Source organism: Myxine glutinosa, chromosome 5 (genome assembly GCF_964187855.1).
Source record: "Myxine glutinosa chromosome 5, kmMyxGlut1.1, whole genome shotgun sequence".
Lineage (NCBI taxonomy): Eukaryota > Metazoa > Chordata > Myxini > Myxiniformes > Myxinidae > Myxine > Myxine glutinosa.
This window is the reverse complement of record NC_136265.1, coordinates 192,467,630-192,491,292: the sequence shown is the minus strand read 5'-3', so window position 1 is coordinate 192,491,292 and position 23,663 is coordinate 192,467,630. Positions and strand designations below refer to the sequence as shown.

The 23,663-nt window shown below is 44.7% G+C and overlaps 1 long non-coding RNA gene across 1 annotated transcript; it reads right to left on the bottom strand.

The window, feature by feature from the left end:
- Positions 1–16,588, bottom strand: LOC144892439 (uncharacterized). Its single transcript, XR_013623652.1, has 2 exons — positions 16,028–16,588; positions 1–554 (listed from the first exon to the last, which is right to left on the bottom strand). It is a non-coding gene; the product is annotated as an uncharacterized LOC144892439 (long non-coding RNA).
- Positions 16,589–23,663: the final 7,075 nt, after the last annotated feature.

Sequence of the window (23,663 nt, the reverse complement as noted above, 5' to 3'; positions counted from 1 at the left end):
TGATGATCGGAATTTAATATTCAACAAAGGCACATGATCCATGGGTGGAATGTCTATCAAACACCTTAAAACCTCTAATGACTGTTTCTTGCTGTCTTTTGCAGGTGACGTTCAAATATCGAGCTGAATCGGTGGCAGAATGAGAGCATGAAATCACACTAGAACATCGTTCCGAATCATCGTGCTCAAAATGAGGCCTCTTCACAGGCCCATATTGAACATGTTTGACATCACAGCATTTCATCACACAGACCGTGTGCTTTTTAACAAGTAAAAATTACCAGGGACGGAGGGAAGGTGAACGGTAAGAGCGAGGACAGCAGGAAATTCCTTTGCATTCATCAAATGTGTTAAATTTCAAAACAATCACCATTATTACTGCAAACATTTGCTTTGCTCTCACTCTCATCATTTTAATATTGGTTCATTTCTTCGACTATTATCCCGATGGATACCCCCCAAATTATGACTCCAGTGAGGAGGGAAACAACATTCAACACAAGGGCTGTTTTGGAGTAGGTGGCAGAAGATGGAGCTTGAGGGTGTTCCATCACCTGCAATTAGGAATGAACACACCTGTTTACTTAGGAGGAATGTCAACAATAATGATCATTTCGATAAGGGGGCTTCTATCTATTAAGTAAGTGAATTATGAATTTATAAAAACTCCTTCCCCTTTATGTTCGAAAGATCAAAATTTTCGATGTGACCATCAGAATTTCCCTTATTATTCCATATCATACTTTGTCACACCTTGTACGTGCTCCTTCCACATTTGAAACTCTCATGTGTGCAGATAAATCATTTGGTGAAAGTATAAAACACCATACAAGGCAATTGGGTCAAAAGCAAACTGACCCTGACATAAACAACTAGAAGGCACTCAGTAGAAAGCATACATACCTCCGCCTGGTTGGCCATGTGGTGAAGGTGAAGAATCTCAATGGTGAAGACTCACTTAAAAATAAAATAATTCTCATATCCGAATCTATATTCAGATCTTCACCAAAATCGAATCTATTCTTCCGTGTCACGAACACAACCTGTCCACCAGGTTTCGTCCAAATGCGTCCATAACCTTTTGAGATATCCTACCATGTATCGTTTTTGGCTCGATCTCGTAATGGTGAAGAATCACTTAAAAATTAAATAATTCTCATATCCGAATGCACATTCAGATCCTCATCAAAATCGAACCGAATCGTCCTTGTCAGACACCCAACCGGTCCAACAAGTTTCGTCCAAATCCGTCCACAACTTTTTAGATATCCTGCTATGTTTCGTTTTTGGCCCTATCTCCCAATGGTGAAGAATCACTTTTAAAATTCTAGTAGCCGGATCCGAATCCGGATCTTCGCCAAAATCGAATCATTTCGTCCTTGTCACATACGCTACATCTCTGCCAAATTTCGTCCGAATCCGTCCACAACTTTTTGAGATATTTTGTTCAAAGACAAACAGACAAACAGACAAACAAGAAGACGTCATGCGGAGCACGATACTTGCAAAATCCCCGCCCCCCCCCCCCCCAAGAAAAAAATTCCATTGATACAGCAAATTGTCCATTTCATCAAGATTAAAATTGACAATCTTGATCAAAGCTCGGGTCAAAGCTCGGGTCAATAGGAAGAAAAGTGACGATTTTTCAGATGAAAAATGATTTTGGAAGGTTAACCTTGAGTTGACCTTTGACCATTTGACCTCAAAAATAGTTAGATTCCCTATTTAGTGACTCAATGTGCAAATGCTGTTTAGTTTTCAAGTCATTTGGATGAAAATTGAGGATTAAAAAAAAACGGCCAACGTTGACATTTTGGCCTATGTTGACCTCACAAATAGTTGGTGGTTGAATTCAGTGATGATATATGTAAATCCTCTTAGAATTTCAAGTCAATCAAATGAAAATTGGTGATTTTAGAAATTCGGCCAATGTTGACCTTATGTTTACCGAAAATATAATTTGTGGTTGAATTCAGTGACCAGATATGCAAATGCTCTTCAAATTTCCAGTCAATCGGATGAAAATTGAGGATTTTAGAAATTTGGCCTATGTTGACCTTTTCGCCTATGTTGACATTTTGGCCGAGGTTGACCTCAAATATACTTGGTGGTTAAAATTCAGTGACCAGATATGCAAGTCCTCTTCAAATTTCAAGTCAATTGGATGAAAATTAAGGATTTTAGAAATGTGGCCTAGGTTAAACTTTTGGCCGATGTTGACCTCAAAAATACTTGGTGGTTGAATTCAGTGACCAGATATGCAAGTCGTCTTCAAATTTCATGTCAATTGGATGAAAATTGAGGATTTTAGAAATTTGGCCTATGTTGACCTTTTGGCCTATGTTGACCTCAAAGATACTTGGTGGTTGAATTCACTGACCAGATATGCAAGTCCTCTTCAAATTTCAAGTCAATTGGATGAAAATTGAGGATTTTAGAAATTTGGCCTATGTTGACCTTTTGACCTATGTTCACCTAAAATATAATTTGTGGTTGAATTCAGTGACGAGATATGCAAGTCCTTTTCAAATTTCAAGTCAATTGGATGAAAATTGAGGATTTTAGAAATTTGGCCTATGTTGACCATTTGGCCTATGTTGACCTCAAGAATACTTGCTGGTTGAATTCAATGCAAGTCCTCTCCAAATTTCAAGTCAATTGGATGAAAATTGAGGATTTTAGAAATTTGGCCTATGTTGACCATTTGGCCTATGTTGACCTCAAAAATTCTTGGTGGTTGAATTCAATGACCAGATATGCAAGTGGTCTTCAAATTTCAAGTCAATCGGATGAAAATTGAGGATTTTAGAAATTTAGAAAAGTTGGTGACCTTTGGCCTATGTTGACGTTTTGACCTATTGACCCCAAAACAATAGACTTCTGGCATTTGACTAACTCTACCACTTGGTGAAGTTTGGTGAAGATCGGTTGAAAATTGTGACCTGTAGGCCGGTGACAAACAAACAAACAAACAAGAAAACGTCATGCGTAGCACGATACTTGCAAAATACGCCCTCCCCCAAAAGTTTTCAATGTGACATGATGGCCTATGGTGACCTCAAAAATACTTGGTGGTTGAATTCAGTGACCAGATATGCAAGTCCTCTTCAAATTTCATGTCAATTGGATGAAAATTGAGGATTTTAGAAATTTGGCCTATGTTGACCTTTTGGCCTATGTTGACCTCAAAGATAGTTGGTGGTTGAATTCACTGACCAGATATGCAAGTCCTCTTCAAATTTCAAGTCAATTGGATGAAAATTGAGGATTTTAGAAATTTGGCCTATGTTGACCTTTTGACCTATGTTCACCTAAAATATAATTTGTGGTTGAATTCAGTGACGAGATATGCAAGTCCTTTTCAAATTTCAAGTCAATTGGATGAAAATTGAGGATTTTAGAAATTTGGCCTATGTTGACCATTTGGCCTATGTTGACCTCAAGAATACTTGCTGGTTGAATTCAATGCAAGTCCTCTCCAAATTTCAAGTCAATTGGAGGAAAATTGAGGATTTTAGAAATTTGGCCTATGTTGACCATTTGGCCTATGTTGACTTCAAAAATTCTTGGTGGTTGAATTCAATGACCAGATATGCAAGTGGTCTTCAAATTTCAAGTCAATCGGATGAAAATTGAGGATTTTAGAAATTTAGCAAAGTTGGTGACCTTTGGCCTATGTTGACCTCTTGACCTATTGACCCCAAAAACAATAGGCTTCTGGCATTTGACCAACTCTACCACTTGGTGAAGTTTGGTGAAGATCGGTTGAAAATTGTGACCTGTCGGCCGGTGACAAACAAACAAACAAACAAACAAGCAAACAAACAAACAGACAGACAGAGTCACAAACACAACCGACCAATATACTTGTAAAATCTTCGATTTTGCAAGTAACAAGAAAACGTCATGCGTAGCACGATACTTGCAAAATACGCCCTCCCCCAAAAGTTTACCATTGATACAGCAAATTGGCCATTTCATGAAGATTTAAATTTATAATCTTGATCAAAGCTCGGGTCAACAGGATGAAAAGTGACGATTTTAGAAATTTGGCCCATGTTGACCTTTTGGCCTATGTTGACCTCAAGAACACTTGGTGGTTGAAGTCAGTGACCAGATATGCAAGTCCTCTTCAAATTTCAAGTCAATTGGATGAAAATTCAGGATTTTAGAAATTTGGCCTATGTTGACCATTTGGCCTATGTTGACCTCAAAAATACTTGCGGGTTGAATTCAGTGACCAGATATGCAAGTGGTCTTCAAATTTCAAGTCAATTGGATGAAAATTGAGGATTTTAGAAATTTGGCCTATGTTGACCTTTTGGCCGAAGTTGACTTCAAGAATACTTGGTGGTTGAATTCAGTGACCAGATATGCAAGTCCTCTTCAAATTTCAAGTCAATTGGATGAAAATTGAGGATTTTAGAAATTTGGCCTATGTTGACCTTTTGGCCTATGTTCACCTAAAATATAATTTGTGGTTGAATTCAGTGACGAGATATGCAAGTCCTTTTCAAATTTCAAGTCAATTGGATGAAATTTGAGGATTTTAGAAATTTGGCCTATGTTGACCATTTGGCCTATGTTGACCTCAAGAATACTTGGTGGTTGAATTCAGTGACCAGATGTGCAAGTCCTCTCCAAATTTCAAGTCAATTGGATGAAAATTGAGGATTTTAGAAATTTGGCCTATGTTGACCATTTGGCCTATGTTGACCTCAAAAATTATTGGTGGTTGAATTCAATGACCAGATATGCAAGTGGTCTTCAAATTTCAAGTCAATCGGATGAAAATTGAGGATATTAGAAATTTAGCAAAGTTGGTGACCTTTGGCCTATGTTGACCTTTTGACCTATTGACCCCAAAACAATAGGCTTCTGGCATTTGACCAACTCTACCACTTGGTGAAGTTTGGTGAAGATCGGTTGAAAATTGTGACCTGTAGGCCGGTGACAAACTAACAGAGTCACAAACACAACCGACCAATATACTTGAAAAATCTTTGATTTTGCAAGTAACAAGAAGACGTCATGCGTAGCATGATACTTGCAAAATCCACCCTCTCCCAAAAGTTTTCCAATGATACATGATGGCCTATGTTGACCTTTTGGCCTATGGTGACCTCAAAAATACTTGGTGGTTGAATTCAGTAACCAGATATGCAAGTCCTCTTCAAATTTCACATCAATTAGATGAAAATTTAGGATTTTAGAAATGTGGCCTATGTTGACCTTCCGATGTTGACCTCAAATATACTAGGTGGTTGAATTCAGTGACGAGATATGCAAGTCCTCTTCAAATTTCAAGTCAATCGGATGAAAATTGAGGATTTTAGAAATTTGGCCTATGTTGACCTTTTGGCCTATGTTGACATCAAATATAGTTTGTGGTTGAATTCAGTGACCAGATATGCAAGTCCTCTTCAAATTTCAAGTCAATTGGATGAAAATAGAGGATTTTAGAAATTTGGCCTATGTTGACCTTTTGGCCTATGTTGACCTCAAGAATACTTGGTGGTTGAATTCACTGACCAGATATGCAAGACCTTTTCAAATTTCAAGTCAATAGGATGAAAATTGAGGATTTTACAAATTTGGCCTATGTTGACCTTTTGGCCGATGTTCACCTAAAATATAATTTGTGGTTGAAATCAGTGACGAGATATGCAAGGCCTTTTCAAATTTCAAGTCAATTGGATGAAATTTGAGGATTTTAGAAATTTGGCCCATGTTGACCATTTGGCCTATGTTGACCTCAAAAATTATTGGTGGTTGAATTCAATGACCAGATATGCGAGTGGTCTTCAAATTTCAAGTCAATCGGATGAAAATTGCGGATTTTAGAAATTTAGCAAAGTTGGTGACCTTTGGCCTATGTTGACCTTTTGAACTATTGACCCCAAAAACAATAGGCTTCTGGCATTTGACCAACTCTACCACTTGGTGAAGTTTGGTGAAGATCAGTTGAAAATTGTGACCTGTAGGCCGGTGACAAACAAACAAACAAGCAAGCAAACAAACAAACAGACAGACAGACAGTCACAAACACAACCGACCAATATACTTGAAAAATCTTCGATTTTGCAAGTAACAAACAAACAGACAGACAGACAGAATCACAAACACAACCGACCAATATACTTGAAAAATCTTCGATTTTGCAAGTAACAAGAAGACGTCATGCGTAGCACGATACTTGCAAAATCCACCCTCCCCCAAAAGTTTTCCAATGATACATGATGGCCTATGTTGACCTTTTGGCCTATGGTGACCTCAAAAATACTTAGTGGTTGAATTCAGTAACCAGATATGCAAGTCCTCTTCAAATTTCACATCAATTAGATGAAAATTTAGGATTTTAGAAATGTGGCCTATGTTGACCTTCCGATGTTGACCTCAAATATACTAGGTGGTTGAATTCAGTGACGAGATATGCAAGTCCTCTTCAAATTTCAAGTCAATTGGATGAAAATTGAGGATTTTAGAAATTTGGCCTATGTTGACCTTTTGACCTATGTTCACCTAAAATATAATTTGTGGTTGAATTCAGTGACGAGATATGCAAGTCCTTTTCAAATTTCAAGTCAATTGGATGAAAATTGAGGATTTTAGAAATTTGGCCTATGTTGACCATTTGGCCTATGTTGACCTTTTGGCCTATGTTGACATCAAATATAGTTTGTGGTTGAATTCAGTGACCAGATATGCAAGTCCTCTTCAAATTTCAAGTCAATTGGATGAAAATTGAGGATTTTAGAAATTTGGCCTATGTTGACCTTTTGGCCTATGTTGACCTCAAAGGTACTTGGTGGTTGAATTCAGTGACCAGATGTGCAAGTCCTCTCCAAATTTCAAGTCAATTGGATGAAAATTGAGGATTTTAGAAATTTGGCCTATGTTGACCATTTGGCCTATGTTGACCTCAAAAATTCTTGGTGGTTGAATTCAATGACCAGATATGCAAGTGGTCTTCAAATTTCGAGTCAATCGGATGAAAATTGAGGATTTTAGAAATTTAGCAAAGTTGGTGACCTTTGGCCTATGTTGACCTTTTGACCTATTGACCCCAAAACAATAGGCTTCTGGCATTTGACCAACTCTACCACTTGGTGAAGTTTGGTGAAGATCGGTTGAAAATTGTGACCTGTAGGCCGGTGATAAACAAACAAGCAAACAAACAAACAAGCAAACAAACAGAGTCACAAACACAACCGACCAATATACTTGAAAAATCTTCGATTTTGCAAGTAACAAACAAGAAAACGTCATGCGTAGCACGATACTTGCAAAATCGCCCTCCCCCAAAAGTTTACCATTGATACAGCAAATTGTCCATTTCATGAAGTTTAAAATTTACAATCTTGATCAAAGCTCGGGTCAACAGGATGATAAGTGACGATTTTTCAGATGAAAAATGATGATTTCGGAAGGTTGACCTTCAGTTGACCTTTGACCTCAAAAATAGTTAGTTTCCCTATTTAGTGACTCAATGTGCAAATGCTGTTCAATTTTCAAGTCAATTCGATGAAAATAGAGGATTTTAGAAATTTGGCCTATGTTGACCTTTTGGCCTATGTTGACCTCAAGAATACTTGGTGTTTGAATTCCGTGACCAGATGTGCAAGTTCTCTCCAAATTTCAAGTCAATTGGATGAAAATTGAGGATTTTAGAAATTTGGCCTATGTTGACCATTTGGCCTATGTTGACTTCAAAAATTCTTGGTGGTTGAATTCAATGACCAGATATGCAACTGGTCTTCAAATTTCAAGTCAATCGGATGAAAATTGAGGATTTTAGAAATTTAGCAAAGTTGGTGACCTTTGGCCTATGTTGACCTTTTGACCTATTGACCCCAAAAACAATAGGCTTCTGGCATTTGACAAACTCTACCACTTGGTGAAGTTTGGTTGAAAATTGTGACCTGTAGGCCGGTGACAAACTAACAAACAGAGTCACAAACACAACCGACCAATATACTTGAAAAATCTTCGATTTTGCAAGTAACAAACAAACAAGTTAATGCATGTGATGAGGCCTATGTTGACCTTTTGGCCTATGTTGACCTCAAATATACTTGGTGGTTGAATCAGTTACCAGATATGCAAGTCCTCTTCAAATTTCAAGTCAATTGGATGAAAAATGAGGATTTTAGAAATTTGGCCTATGTTGACCATTTGGCCTATGTTGACCTTTTGGCCTATGTTGACATCAAATATAGTTTGTGGTTGAATTCAGTGACCAGATATGCAAGTCCTCTTCAGATTTCAAGTCAATTGGATGAAAATTGAGGATTTTAGAAATTTGGCCTATGTTGACCTTTTGGCCTATGTTGACCTCAAAGGTACTTGGTGGTTGAATTCAGTGACCAGATATGCAAGTCCTCTTCAAATTTCAAGTCAATTGGATGAAAATTGAGGATTTTAGACATTTGGCCTATGTTGACCTTTTGGCCTATGTTCACCTAAAATATAATTTGTGGTTGAATTCAATGACGAGATATGCAAGTCCTTTTCAAATTTCAAGTCAATTGGATGAAAATTGAGGATTTTAGAAATTTGGCCTATGTTGACCTTTTGGCCTATGTTCACCTAAAATATAATTTGTGGTTGAATTCAGTGACGAGATATGCAAGGCCTTTTCAAATTTCAAGTCAATTGGATGAAATTTGAGGATTTTAGAAATTTGGCCTATGTTGACCATTTGGCCTATGTTGACCTCAAGAATACTTGGTGGTTGAATTCAGTGACCAGATGTGCAAGTCCTCTCCAAATTTCAAGTCAATTGGATGAAAATTGAGGATTTTAGAAATTTGGCCTATGTTGACCATTTGGCCTATGTTGACCTCAAAAATTATTGGTGGTTGAATTCAATGACCAGATATGCAAGAGGTCTTCAAATTTCAAGTCGATCGGATGAAAATTGAGGATTTTAGAAATTTAGCAAAGTTGGTGACCTTTGGCCTATGTTGACCTTTTGACCTCTTGACCCCAAAAAACAATAGGCTTCTGGCTTTTGACCAACTCTACCATTTGGTGAAGTTTCGTGAAGATCGGTTGAAAATTGTGACCTGTAGGCCGGTGACAAACTAACAGAGTCACAAACACAACCGACCAATATACTTGAAAAATCTTCGACTTTGCAAGTAACAAGAAAACGTCATGCGTAGCATGATACTTGCAAAATCCGCCCCCCCCCCCCCCCCCAAAGTTTTCCAATGATACAGCAAATTGACCATTTCATGAAGATTAAAATTTACAATCTTGTTCAAAGCACAGGTCAACAGGAAGAAAAGTGACGATTTTTCAGATGAAAAATGATGATTTTGGAAGGTTGTCCTTGAGTTGACCTTTGACCTTTTGACCTCAAAAATAGTTCGTTTCCCTAATTAGTGACTCAATGTGCAAGACCTCTTCAAATTTCAAGTCAATCAGATGAAAATTGAGGATTTTAGAAATGTGGCCCATGTTGACCTTTTGGCCTTTGTTGACCTCAAATATACTTGGTGGTTGAATTCAGTGACCAGATATGCAAGTCCTCTTCAAATTTCAAGTCAATTGGATGAAAAATGAGGATTTTAGAAATTTGGCCTATGTTGACCTTTTGGCCTATGTTGAGCTTTTGGCCTATGTTAACCAAAAATATAATTTGTGGTTGAATTCAGTGACCAGATATGCATGTCCTCTTCAAATTTCAAGTCAATTGGATGAAAATTGAGGATTTTAGAAATTTGGTCTATGTTGACCATTTGGCCTATGCTGACCTCAAAAATACTTGGTGGTTGAATTCAGTGACCAGATATGCAAGTGGTCTTCAAATTTCAACTCAATCGGATGAAAATTGAGGATTTTAGAAATTTAGCAAATTTGGTGACCTTTGGCCTATGTTGACCTTTTGACCTATTGACCCCAAAAACAATAGGCTTCTGGCATTTGACCAACTCTACCATTTGGTGAAGTTTCGTGAAGATCGGTTGAAAATTGTGACCTGTAGGCCGGTGACAAACAAACAAACAAACAAGAAAACGTCATGTGCAGCACGATACTTGCAAAATACGCCCTCCCCCAAAAGTTTACCATTGATACAGCAAATTGGCCATTTCATGAAGATTTAAATTTATAATCTTGATCAAAGCTCGGGTCAACAGGATGAAAAGTGACGATTTTAGAAATTTGGCCCATGTTGACCTTTTGGCCTATGTTGACCTCAAGAACACTTGGTGATTGAAGTCAGTGACCAGATATGCAAGTCCTCTTCAAATTTCAAGTCAATTGGATGAAAATTGAGGATTTTAGAAATTTGGCCTATGTTGACCATTTGGCCTATGTTGACCTCAAAAATACTTGGTGGTTGAATTCAGTGACCAGATATGCAAGTGGTCTTCAAATTTCAAGTCAATTGGATGAAAATTGAGGATTTTAGAAATTTGGCCTATGCTGACCTTTTGGCCTAAGTTGACTTCAAGAATTCTTGGTGGTTGAATTCAGTGACCAGATATGCAAGTCCTCTTCAAATTTCAAGTCAATTGGATGAAAATTGAGGATTTTAGAAATTTGGCCTATGTTGACCTTTTGGCCTATGTTCACCTAAAATATAATTTGTGGTTGAATTCAGTGACGAGATATGCAAGGCCTTTTCAAATTTCAAGTCAATTGGATGAAATTTGAGGATTTTAGAAATTTGGCCTATGTTGACCATTTGGCCTATGTTGACCTCAAGAATACTTGGTGGTTGAATTCAGTGACCAGATGTGCAAGTCCTCTCCAAATTTCAAGTCAATTGGATGAAAATTGAGGATTTTAGAAATTTGGCCTATGTTGACCATTTGGCCTATGTTGACCTCAAGAATACTTGGTGGTTGAATTCAGTGACCAGATGTGCAAGTCCTCTCCAAATTTCAAGTCAATTGGATGAAAATTGAGGATTTTAGAAATTTGGCCTATGTTGACCATTTGGCCTATGTTGACCTCAAAAATTCTTGGTGGTTGAATTCAATGACCAGATATGCAAGAGGTCTTCAAATTTCAAGTCGATCGGATGAAAATTGAGGATTTTAGAAATTTAGCAAAGTTGGTGACCTTTGGCCTATGTTGACCTTTTGACCTCTTGACCCCAAAAAACAATAGGCTTCTGGCTTTTGACCAACTCTACCATTTGGTGAAGTTTCGTGAAGATCGGTTGAAAATTGTGACCTGTAGGCCGGTGACAAACTAACAGAGTCACAAACACAACCGACCAATATACTTGAAAAATCTTCGACTTTGCAAGTAACAAGAAAACGTCATGCGTAGCATGATACTTGCAAAATCCGCCCCCCCCCCCCCCCCCCCCAAAGTTTTCCAATGATACAGCAAATTGACCATTTCATGAAGATTAAAATTTACAATCTTGTTCAAAGCACAGGTCAACAGGAAGAAAAGTGACGATTTTTCAGATGAAAAATGATGATTTTGGAAGGTTGTCCTTGAGTTGACCTTTGACCTTTTGACCTCAAAAATAGTTCGTTTCCCTAATTAGTGACTCAATGTGCAAGACCTCTTCAAATTTCAAGTCAATCAGATGAAAATTGAGGATTTTAGAAATGTGGCCCATGTTGACCTTTTGGCCTATGTTGACCTCAAATATACTTGGTGGTTGAATTCAGTGACCAGATATGCAAGTCCTCTTCAAATTTCAAGTCAATTGGATGAAAAATGAGGATTTTAGAAATTTGGCCTATGTTGACCTTTTGGCCTATGTTGAGCTTTTGGCCTATGTTAACCAAAAATATAATTTGTGGTTGAATTCAGTGACCAGATATGCATGTCCTCTTCAAATTTCAAGTCAATTGGATGAAAATTGAGGATTTTAGAAATTTGGTCTATGTTGACCATTTGGCCTATGCTGACCTCAAAAATACTTGGTGGTTGAATTCAGTGACCAGATATGCAAGTGGTCTTCAAATTTCAACTCAATCGGATGAAAATTGAGGATTTTAGAAATTTAGCAAATTTGGTGACCTTTGGCCTATGTTGACCTTTTGACCTATTGACCCCAAAAACAATAGGCTTCTGGCATTTGACCAACTCTACCATTTGGTGAAGTTTCGTGAAGATCGGTTGAAAATTGTGACCTGTAGGCCGGTGACAAACAAACAAACAAACAAGAAAACGTCATGTGCAGCACGATACTTGCAAAATACGCCCTCCCCCAAAAGTTTACCATTGATACAGCAAATTGGCCATTTCATGAAGATTTAAATTTATAATCTTGATCAAAGCTCGGGTCAACAGGATGAAAAGTGACGATTTTAGAAATTTGGCCCATGTTGACCTTTTGGCCTATGTTGACCTCAAGAACACTTGGTGATTGAAGTCAGTGACCAGATATGCAAGTCCTCTTCAAATTTCAAGTCAATTGGATGAAAATTGAGGATTTTAGAAATTTGGCCTATGTTGACCATTTGGCCTATGTTGACCTCAAAAATACTTGGTGGTTGAATTCAGTGACCAGATATGCAAGTGGTCTTCAAATTTCAAGTCAATTGGATGAAAATTGAGGATTTTAGAAATTTGGCCTATGTTGACCTTTTGGCCTAAGTTGACTTCAAGAATTCTTGGTGGTTGAATTCAGTGACCAGATATGCAAGTCCTCTTCAAATTTCAAGTCAATTGGATGAAAATTGAGGATTTTAGAAATTTGGCCTATGTTGACCTTTTGGCCTATGTTCACCTAAAATATAATTTGTGGTTGAATTCAGTGACGAGATATGCAAGTCCTTTTCAAATTTCAAGTCAATTGGATGAAATTTGAGGATTTTAGAAATTTGGCCTATGTTGACCATTTGGCCTATGTTGACCTCAAGAATACTTGGTGGTTGAATTCAGTGACCAGATGTGCAAGTCCGCTCCAAATTTCAAGTCAATTGGATGAAAATTGAGGATTTTAGAAATTTGGCCTATGTTGACCATTTGGCCTATGTTGACCTCAAAAATTATTGGTGGTTGAATTCAATGACCAGATATGCAAGTGGTCTTCAAATTTCAAGTCAATCGGATGAAAATTGAGGATTTTAAAAATTTAGCAAAGTTGGTGACCTTAGGCCTATGTTGACCTTTTGACCTATTGACCCCAAGAACAATAGGCTTCTGGCATTTGACCAACTCTACCACTTGGTGAAGTTTGGTGAAGATCGGTTGAAAATTGTGACCTGTAGGCCGGTGACAAACTAACAGAGTATCAAACACAACCGACCAATATACTTGAAAAATCTTCGATTTTGCAAGTAACAAACAGACAATCAGATGAAAAATCGGTCAGAGTCCCCACCTTCTGTAGACTTGCCAGAATGTACTTTTTATCGGCCATTTTGGATAAATATGGCGGCTGAACCACGTGACCGATGACGTCATCATTATTTGTTTTCTAAACGAATTTATTCCTTGATGCTCAATAAATTTCGTCTTGATCGGATGAAGTTTTGTACTTGTCGAATTATGACGTCATAATGGAGGCACCTATGACATCATCATGAACATATTTTATTCCCCATGGAGAGTTCTTTACAATGAGCCATGTCTCAATTTTTTCTATTCAGCACTTTCGGAGATGGAGAGGTGCAAACTTTTTCGGTTTTTCCAAGATGGCGGCCGAACCACGTGACCGATGACGTCATCATTATAATTTTTTCTCCCAGTTTATGCCGACATGGCGCTCAAGAAATTGCATCTTGATTGGATGAAGTTTTGTACTTGTCGAATTATCGAATTATGACGTCATAATGGAGGCCTTGGGCCGAGAGAGTTAAAAATTGGGCACGGTCTATTCCAGGGAAAGACAAATATGTATGTAAAGTATGGCGATTCGATGTGCAACGGTGTAGATGTAGTGCTGCGCACAGACAAAAGACAGGGGCGAAAACATTTGGAGGCGGAGGTAACGACAGACTTGGCATTTAATATGGAATATTTTTTTTGTGGGGGTGAACTTACTTTTCAAGATGACTTATAACCAAAAGTTCATTGGAATTATGTTGAAATTATTCTAGATTTTGTTAATGTGACCTTTAAAAGAAACAAAAACCACATTTGACATTTCGAAACAAATAAAGTGATCCTTGAAAGTGATGTAAACTGATATCGAACTCAATTCACGGACAGTACTGTGTTAAACTTCTGTACGTTTTCCAGAAGTATCTCTTTATTTTGCACATTAGCCAAAAATTTTTTTAACAAAAACAAAAGTTTAATTACGACTGGGATTACCGACAGTAAAATTACAGTTCAGTACTCCGTGTAACCCCCACGAGCATTCAGGAGAGCACGTACATGTTGAGGCATGCTGTTCACGGGATTTGCCAAGGTTTGGACAGGAATCGCTTGCCATGCAGTTACAATAGCCTGCTGCAATTCACGCACAGAGGTCGGCTGCTGCTCCAAGTGGTCGATTTGACACGTTAATTCTGCCCACAAGTTCTCTATCGGATTCATATCTGGGGACATGGCAGGCCACTCCATATGCTCTACACCACGGTCAGCAAGAAAGTGTTGGATCATGCGAGCATGATGAGGCCGTGCATTGTCATCTTGGAAGACAAAGTTTCCTCGAAAGGCTGCACGAGCAAATGGAAGCAATGTTTCTTCCAGAATGGCCCTGTACTTGAACTGGTTCAGGTTTCCATTCAGAACAACCAGGTCAGTTTTGCCCCCTGCATGAAAAGCAGCCCAAACGGTCACCCCACCACCTCCAGCTTGGACTCTTGGCACAAAACAATCTTTGTTGTAGGCTTCATGCACTTGTCTGCACACTCGGACGCGGCCATCTTGACGATAGACCAGAAATCTAGACTTGTCACTGAAGATCACATGATTCCAGTGTCCTGGCTGCCATTGACGGTGCTCTCTGGCCCACTGCAATCGGCGCTGGCAGTGTTGTCTGGTCAGGCGTGGCTTTCTCAAGGGACGCCTGGCATGATGGCCTGCTTGAACCAGTCGTTGGTTGACTAGCCTTCTGGATACAGGCACATTTGTCAGTTGCTGCCACTCAGCCCTAAGCCGATTAGCTGACTTGGTACGGCCATTGCGGGCTAACCGGTGCAGCTGGCGATCATCCCTCCTTGTGGTTCTGCGGGGACGTCCTGGCCTCGGTATTTGAGTAGGGACACCCCTCTGAGCATTTCGTTTCAGGGTCTTTGACACCTGACCTTGAGTGATGCCATACTGCCGAGCAATAGCACGCTCTTTCATGCCATAATTTCGTAAAGCCACCACTCAATCACAAACAGCATTGTCGAGTTGACGGACCATCTCCAGAGGAAGCGGCAATAACTTTTGGAGACGTGCAGCAGTTGTTTTCCACTAATACAGAACGCAACATCCCTTGTATACCCGACTGTGAAGCCAATCGTCAAATGCACCTGTCCGTACATTTTGCCACGCCACCTGTGATATAATCCTGTTGTTCACTTCTTGCTGCGACAGACAATCAGTGACATGGTTCTTTTAACAAATAAATCACCAAAGTGTAAAAGAAACTCACCAGAATGATATACTGAGTTAAGAAAGTAAATCCAAGTCAAGAAAAAAAATAATCCATATTAAATGCCATGTCTGTATCACGACACTTGGTGGAGGGTACACCTCCGCCAGGCTGAACAGTTTACGTTTTGTATCATCACACTGATAGGCCGGATCTGGATTCAAACCTGAACCAAAATCTGAACAATTTGTCCTTGTCACACACCGAACCTGTTCTCCAAGATTCGTCCGAATCCGTCCACAACCTTTTGAGTTATGCTATTCCTAAACGCACAAACAGACAGGTGTGAAAATATACCCTTCCTCCATCTTCGTTGACAAAGGTAACAACTATATTTGGAAAAGGTTCATTACATAGTTCATAAAACATCTAAAAAGACCATATCCATGTATTTTCCCTTTCAGGTAGATAGATGTGCGTACGTACGAATATTCGCTGCGATTAAACATTTGTCCTTCAGGACGAGTCTGTCGGGGAAATGGGTGCAGCACAAGTTTATGACGTCATACTTACTTTAACGGAGAACATGATCGCTACAGCACCAATGACCAAATTGCAGAAGATGGTGTTGAGGATGGACCAAACCAGGTAGTGGCTCCACTTTCTGCCTTCATTCTGCTGCTGCCCAGCCGCAGGTTCCACTGCCAAAGGTATGGCGACGGGTTGCTGTGTGTAGACCACGTTGACCCCGGCGGGGTATTCGTCTCCCCGAGGACTGGGAACTTGTGCACCCTGAAGATAGATCACGTGTCCACCCTGAGGATACATGATGGGTCCACCCTGATATAATCCTTGTCCACCCGGTGGATATAATCCATGCCCAGGTGCAATGGGAATATTTCCAGCATAATTAGGTGTGTAAGGTGGTAGATCTTGGCGAGATGGATCTGTCTTCGTCTGCATCGACACTCCATTTTCTTCCTTCACTGCTCCATTAACATATTCACCTGATGGATTCATGGCTCTTGCGGATAATGCTGAGAACCAACTGTTCCCAGGTGTGAAGGACGAGTGAAGCGTTTGGAGAAGTACGACAGGTAAGGTGAACTCTTTTATCATGCACAGGTGTTGCTCAATCTGTCAGCAATCGCTAACGAATATAATAAAAGGAACTGTCATGTTTGTGAGTCGTTGCACTTCGCTCCTTAATGCCATTTCGTGCAGACATCGAAAGTTACAGTGAAGAAATGCTCACCTGCATGCATCCTTCTCCAGGTTGAACAGTTTACGTTTTGTATCCACTGATTGGCTGGATCGGAATTCGTACCTGAACCAAAATCTAATCGCCTTGTTCTTGTCACCAAACCAACTCATCCACGAAGTTTATTCTGAACTCGTCAATAACATTTTTAAATATCATGTTATTTATCGTTTTTTGCCCGATCTCTCAATGGTGACGAATCACTCGAGAAGAAGGTTGTCTGAGGATGAGGTTTCAGTGCTGTCTGAGGATGAGGTTTCAGTGCTGTCTGAGGATGAGGTTTCAGTGCTGTCTGAGGATGAGGTTTCAGTGCTGTCTGAGGATGAGGTTTCAGTGCTGACTGAGGATGAGGTTTCAGTGCTGACTGAGGATGAGGTTTCAGTGCTGTCTGAGGATGAGGTTTCAGTGCTGTCTGAGGATGAGGTTTCAGTGCTGTCTGAGGATGAGGTTTCAGTGCTGTCTGAGGATGAGGTTTCAGTGCTGTCCGAGGATGAGGTTTCAGTGCTGTCTGAGGATGAGGTTTCAGTGCTGTCTGAGGATGAGGTTTCAGTGCTGTCTGAGGATGAGGTTTCAGTGCTTTCTCAGGGTCTTTACTAACTCGGCTATTACCCCTCACAAGTGTGGAGTATCCCCGCCTTCCATAGACTCCACCAACGGCACCTAGTATTTCCGCCTTCGATAGACTCCACCCACTGACCCAAGTATCCCCGCCTTCTATAGACTCCACCCACTGAACCAAGTATCCCCGCCTTCTATAGACTCCACCCACCGAACGGACTTTCCCCGCCCTCTCTAGACTCCACCCACAGAACCGAGTATCCCCGCCTTCTACAGACTCCACCCACGGAGCCGAGTATTCCCGCCTTCTTTCGACTCCACCAACGGAACTGAGTATCCCCGCCTTCTTTCGACTCCACCCACGGAACCGAGTATCCCCCGACCTCTATAGACTCCACCAACGGAACCTAGTATTTCCGCCTTCAATAGACTCCACCCAGGAAGCGAGTATCCCCGCATTCTATAGACTCCACCAACGGAACCGAGTATCCCCGCCTTCTATAGACTCCACCAACGGAAACGAGTATCCCCGCCTTCTTTCGACTCCACCCATGGAACCGAGTACCCCTGCCTTCTATGGACTCCACCCACGGAACCTAGTATTTCCGCCTTCTATAGACTCCTCCCACGGAACCCAGTGTCACCGCCTTCTATAGACTCCACCCACAGAACCGAGAATCCCCGCCTTCAATAGACTCCACCCACGGAACCGAGTAACCCCACCTTCTATAGAGTCCACCCATGGAACCGAGTATCCCCGCCTTCTATAGACTCCACCCACGGAACCCAATATCCCCGCTTTCTGTGGACTCCACCCACAGAACCGAGTATCCCGGCCTTCTATAGACTCCACCAACAGAACCAAATATCCCCGCCTTCTATAGACTCCATCCACGGATCCGAGGATCATCGCCTTCAATAGACAAAACCCACGGAACCGAGTATCCCCGCCATCTGGAGACTCCACCCACGGAACCGAGTATTTCCGCCTTCTCTAGACTCCACCCACAGAACGGACTATCCCCGCCTTCCATAGACTCCACCCACGGAACCGAGTATCGCCGCCTTCTATAGACTCCACCCATGGAACCGAGTATCCCCTCCTTCTATGGACTCCACCCACGGAACTGAGTATCCCGGCCTTCTAAAGACTCCACCCACAGAACCAAATATCCCCGCCTTCAATAGACTCCATCCACGGATCCCAGGATCCCCGCCTTCAATAGACTAAACCCACGGAACCGAGTATCCCCGCCTTCTGTAGACTCCACCCATGGAACCGAGTATCCCCGCCTTCTATAGACTCCACCCACAGAACCGAGTATCCCCGCCTTCTTTCGACTCCACCCACAGAACAGAGTATCCCCGCATTCTATACACTCCACCCACGGAACCGAATATCCCCGCCTTCGATTGACTCCACCCACAGAACCCAGTATCCCCGCATTCTATAGACTCCACACACGGAACCGAACATCCCCGCCTTCTATAGACTCCATACATGGAACCGAGTATCCCCGCCTTCTACAGACTCCACCCACCGAACCTAGTATTTCCACCTTCTATAGACTCCACCCACAGAACCTAGTGTCCCCACCTTCTGTGGACTCAATCCACGGAACCGAGGATCCCCACCTTCTGCAGACAACAACCACGGAACCGAGTAACCCCGCCTTCTGTAGACTCCACCCATGGAACCGAGTAACCCCGCCTTCTGTAGAATCCACCCACGGAACCGAGTAAACCCCACCTTCTATAGACTCCACCCATTGAACAGAGTATCCGGGGCTTCTATAGACTCCACCCACGGTACCGAGTATCCCCGCCTTCAACAGACAAAACCCACGGAACCGAGTATCCCTGCCTTCTATAGACTCCACCCACGGACCCGAGTATCCCCGCCTTCTATTGACTCCACCCACGGAACCGGGTATCCCCACCTTCTATGGACTCCACCCATGGAACCGGGTATCCCCACCTTCTATGGACTCCACCCACGGAACCCAGTATCGCCGCCTTCTATGGACTCCATCCATGGAGCCGAGTATCCCCACCTTCTATAGACTCCACCCACGGAACCGAGTATCCCCGCCTTCAATAGATTCCACCCATGGAACCGAGTATCCCCACCTTCTATGGACTCCACCCACAGAACTGAATATCCCCGCCTTCTATGGACTCCACCCATGGAACCGAGTATCCCGGCCTTCTATAGACTCCACCCACAGAACCAAATGTCCCCGCCTTCTATAGACTCCATCCCCGAATCCGAGGATCCCCGCCTTCTATTGACTCCACCCACGGAACCGGGTATCCCCGCCTGCTATTGACTCCACCCATGGACCGAGTATCCCCGACTTCTCTAGACTCCACCCACGGGACCGAGTATCCCCGCCTACAATAAAATCCACCCACGGAACCGAGTATCGCCACCTTCTATAGACTGCACCCACGGAACCGAGTGTCCCCACCTTCTCGAGACTCCACCCACCGAATCTAGTATCCCCACCTTCAATAGACTCCACCACGGAACCAAATATCCCCGCCTTCTATGGACTCCACCCACCGAACCGAGTATCCCGCCTTCTATAGACTCCACCCACGGAACCCAGTATCCCCGCCTTCCATAGACTCCACCCACTGAATCGAGTATCACCGCCTTTTTTAGACTCCACCCACAGAACCGAGTATCACCGCCTTCAATAGACTTCACCCACGGAACTGGAACCCAGTATCCCCGCCTTCTATGGACTCCACCCATGGAACCGCCTTCCATGGCCTCCACCCACGGAACTGAGCGTCCCCGCCTTCTGTAGACTGCACCCACGGAACCTGAACAGGCCGAACGGCATCTGAAGGAACGGGAACAGGCCGAACGGCATTTGAAGGAATGGGAACAGGCCGAACGACATCTGTAGGAACGGGAACAGGCCGAACGGCATCTGAAGGAACGGGAACAGTCCGAACGGCATCTGAAGGAATGGGGACAGTCCGAACGGCTTCTGAAGGAACAGGAACAGTCAGAATGGCTTCTGAAGGAACGGGAACAGGCCGAACAGTATCAGAAGGAACGGTAACAGGCTGAACGGCTTCTGAAAGAATGGGAACAGGCCGAACGGCTTCTGAAGGAACGGGAACAGGCCGAACGACATCTGAAGGAACGAGAACAGGCCGAAAGGCATTTGAAGGAATGGGAACAGTCCGAACAGCTTCTGAAGGTATGGGAACCGTCCAAACAGCTTCTGAAGGAATGGCAACAGGTCGAACTGTGTCTGCAGGAAGGGCAACAGGCCGAACGGCATCTGAAGGAACGGGAACAGGCCGAAAGGCATTTGAAGCAACGGGAACAGGCCGAAAGACATTTGAAGGAAAGGGACAGTCCGAATGGCTTCTGAAGGAATGGGAACAGGCCGACAGGCATCTGAAGGAACGGGAACAGGCCGAACGGCATCTGAAGGAATGGGAACAGGCCGAAAGGCATCTGAAGAACGGGAACAGGCCAAAAGGCATGCCAGCTGCCGTCTTCACGATGTCCTCTGGATCAACGGGAATCTGATGGTACGCATGAACGAGGTCGACCTTGGATAAATTGCAGCACCATGGAGTGTAGCAGTAAAATCCTGAATGTTTTGAATTGGGTCATGGGGTCTGGAACAGTCACATTTTTTTAAAGGGAAACAGTCTTGACAGTTTTAGAAGATATGTGTTGGAGGATGATATCCCTGACCCACTTGCCCAAAAAATATGTTTGGGAAAGTAATAAACCAGATAAAAAATCGGACCAAAGGAAGTATCGTTAAACGAATCCACCAATGGAGTTACACATTGAACCAGTGATGTACGTTCGGTCTGTCAAACTCCTCAAAAAGGGAATTTTCATATCAAATATTGAAGGGAAACGGGAATGATGATAGTGAAGGAACTGCGCTCCAACGCGAGTCGAAAGAATTGACGCGACCAAAGACGGAATTCGTCCGAGTTGCTTTATTGAAACAAAACAGCTCAGGTATTCTGACAAGCCCGTTTATCGGGCAGCAATATATATACACATTTATGTCGGGAAGTTTGCCCGGCAAAAGCTATACCGGGCATGCCCGGGTGTCAAGGGCGAGCCTTGGAAAGGCGAGTCTGGACCTGCCCGGGCGTGTTTGGCTGCGGCCTGGCAAGTCGAGGCTGGGCGTGCCCGGGCGCTCTGGGCGAGCCCTGGAAAGGCGATGGCGGGCATGCCCGGACGCTCTGGGCGAGCCCTGGAAAGGCGATAGCGGGCATGCCCGGACGCTCTGGGCGAGCCCTGAAAAGGCGATAGCGGGCATGCCCGGACGCTCTGGGCGAGCCCTGGAAAGGCGAGAGCGGGCATGCCCGGGAAAGACGAGACCGGGCGTGCCCGGGAGGTTCGGGCGTGCCCGGGAACAGTGAGTCCGGGCATGCCTGGGAGAGGCGCGTCTGGCCGTGTTCTGGCCGGTGCAAGGCGATTGTGTGCATCCAGCGGTAACCGCTACACACGCCCCTCCAGAATCGACCTGCACCGGCAGGGTCAATTTAAGGGGGGTCCGGATGACCCGGCCGAAGCGACCCCTGGAGGGTCGTGGGGAGGGGTCCGACGTGGTGGTGGGTGGTCGAGCGGGGGGTACTGTGGACGGGGGGCGGCCTCGCCGCGGAGGAAGGGCCAACCGTGGTGGTCGGTCGACGTCCATGTGCGCCGGTTTGAGGCGGTCCACAGAAATCCGGTCCGGCCGGCCGCCGAAGTCGACGATGAAAGACTTGTCGCCCCGCCGCAGGACCCGGAAGGGCCCGTCGTACGGTGGCCGGAGTGGCCCCCGGTGCGCGTCATGACGCACAAAGACGTACTCCGCTGTGCGAAGCGCCGGGGGGACGTAGGCCTGGGGGCCACCGTGGCGGGACGTCGGCACGGGGGCAAATCGTCGGGCGGCCTCCTGGAGGTCCGAGCGCTGGCGAGCGGCGGACCAGGGACTGGTAGCGTCGGGCACGAATTCGCCCGGGACGCGGAGCGGCTGGCCGTAGACGAGCTCGGTGGCGGACGCCTGGAGGTCTTCCTTGGGGGCCGTGCGAAGGCCCAAAAGGACCCACGGCAGCCGGTCGGCCCAACCGTCGTCCTGAAGGCCGGCCATGAGTGCGGCCTTCATGGAGCGGTGAAACCGCTCGCACAACCCGTTGGCTTGGGGGTGGTAGGCCGTGGTGCGGTGCAGCGTGACCCCCAACGAACGGGCGACCGCGCCCCAAAGCTCAGACGTGAACTGTGGGCCGCGGTCGGATGAGATGTCCGCTGGTGTGCCGCAGCGCGCGACCCAGGTGGCGATGAACCCCTGCGCCACGTCGGCGGTGGTGGTGGAGGCGAGGGGCACGGCCTCCGGCCACCTGGTGGACCTGTCCACCATGGTGAGCAGGTGGGTGAACCCCCGCGAGGGGGGCAGGGGACCCACCAGGTCCACGTGGACGTGGTCGAAACGCCGTTCAGGCACGGCGAAAGGTGCCAGCGGGGCCTGGGTGTGGCGGTGGACCTTGACCCGCTGGCAGGCCGTGCAGGCATTGGCCCAGTCACGGATGTTTCGTCGAAGGCCGTGCCAGACGAAACGCGCCGACACCAGCTTCTGAGAAGCTTTCCGGCCCGGGTGAGAAAGGCCGTGGATGGAGGCGAAGATGCGGCGCTGCCAGGAAACGGGCACGATGGGGCGAGGCTGGCCCTGGGAGACGTCGCAGAGCAGGACGGTGCCCGCGAAGGGAATGTCGGCCAGGCGGAGGCCCGTGTCCGCCGCACGGAGTGCCTGCACCGAGGCGTCGGTGGTCTGGTCGGGCCGCCATGAGCGCGAAGTCCACGCCGAGGTGGACCGCGTTCGCGCTGGCCCGAGAAAGACAGTCGGCCACGGCGTTGTCTTTGCCGGCGACGTGCCGGATGTCCGTGGTGAACTCCGACATGGCGGAGAGGTGGCGCTGCTGGCGGGCCGACCATGGCTCCGTGAGCTTAGCCATTGCGTAGACCAACGGCTTGTGGTCGACGAAAGCCGTGAACGGGCGGCCCTCCAGGAGGTGTCGGAAATGGCGAACGGCCAGGAATAGACCGAGCAGCTCGCGGTCGAACGTGCTGTAGTTTAACTCGTTCAGCCGGAGTTGCCGGCTGAAAAAAGCGAGTGGCTGCCAAACCCCGTCCACCCATTGCTCATGGACGGCGCCCACCGCGTAGTTGGAGGCGTCCGTAGTGAGGGCAATGGGCGCGTTGAGCACCGGGTGAGTCAGCAGCGTTGCGTCGGCGAGGGCCCGTTTGGCACTGGCGAAGGCCGCGTCCATGGCCGCGGACTAAACAATGTCATGCTTGGCCGGCTTGCCCAGGAGGGCCTCGTAAAGGGGCCGCATGAGCTGAGCAGCGCGGGGCAC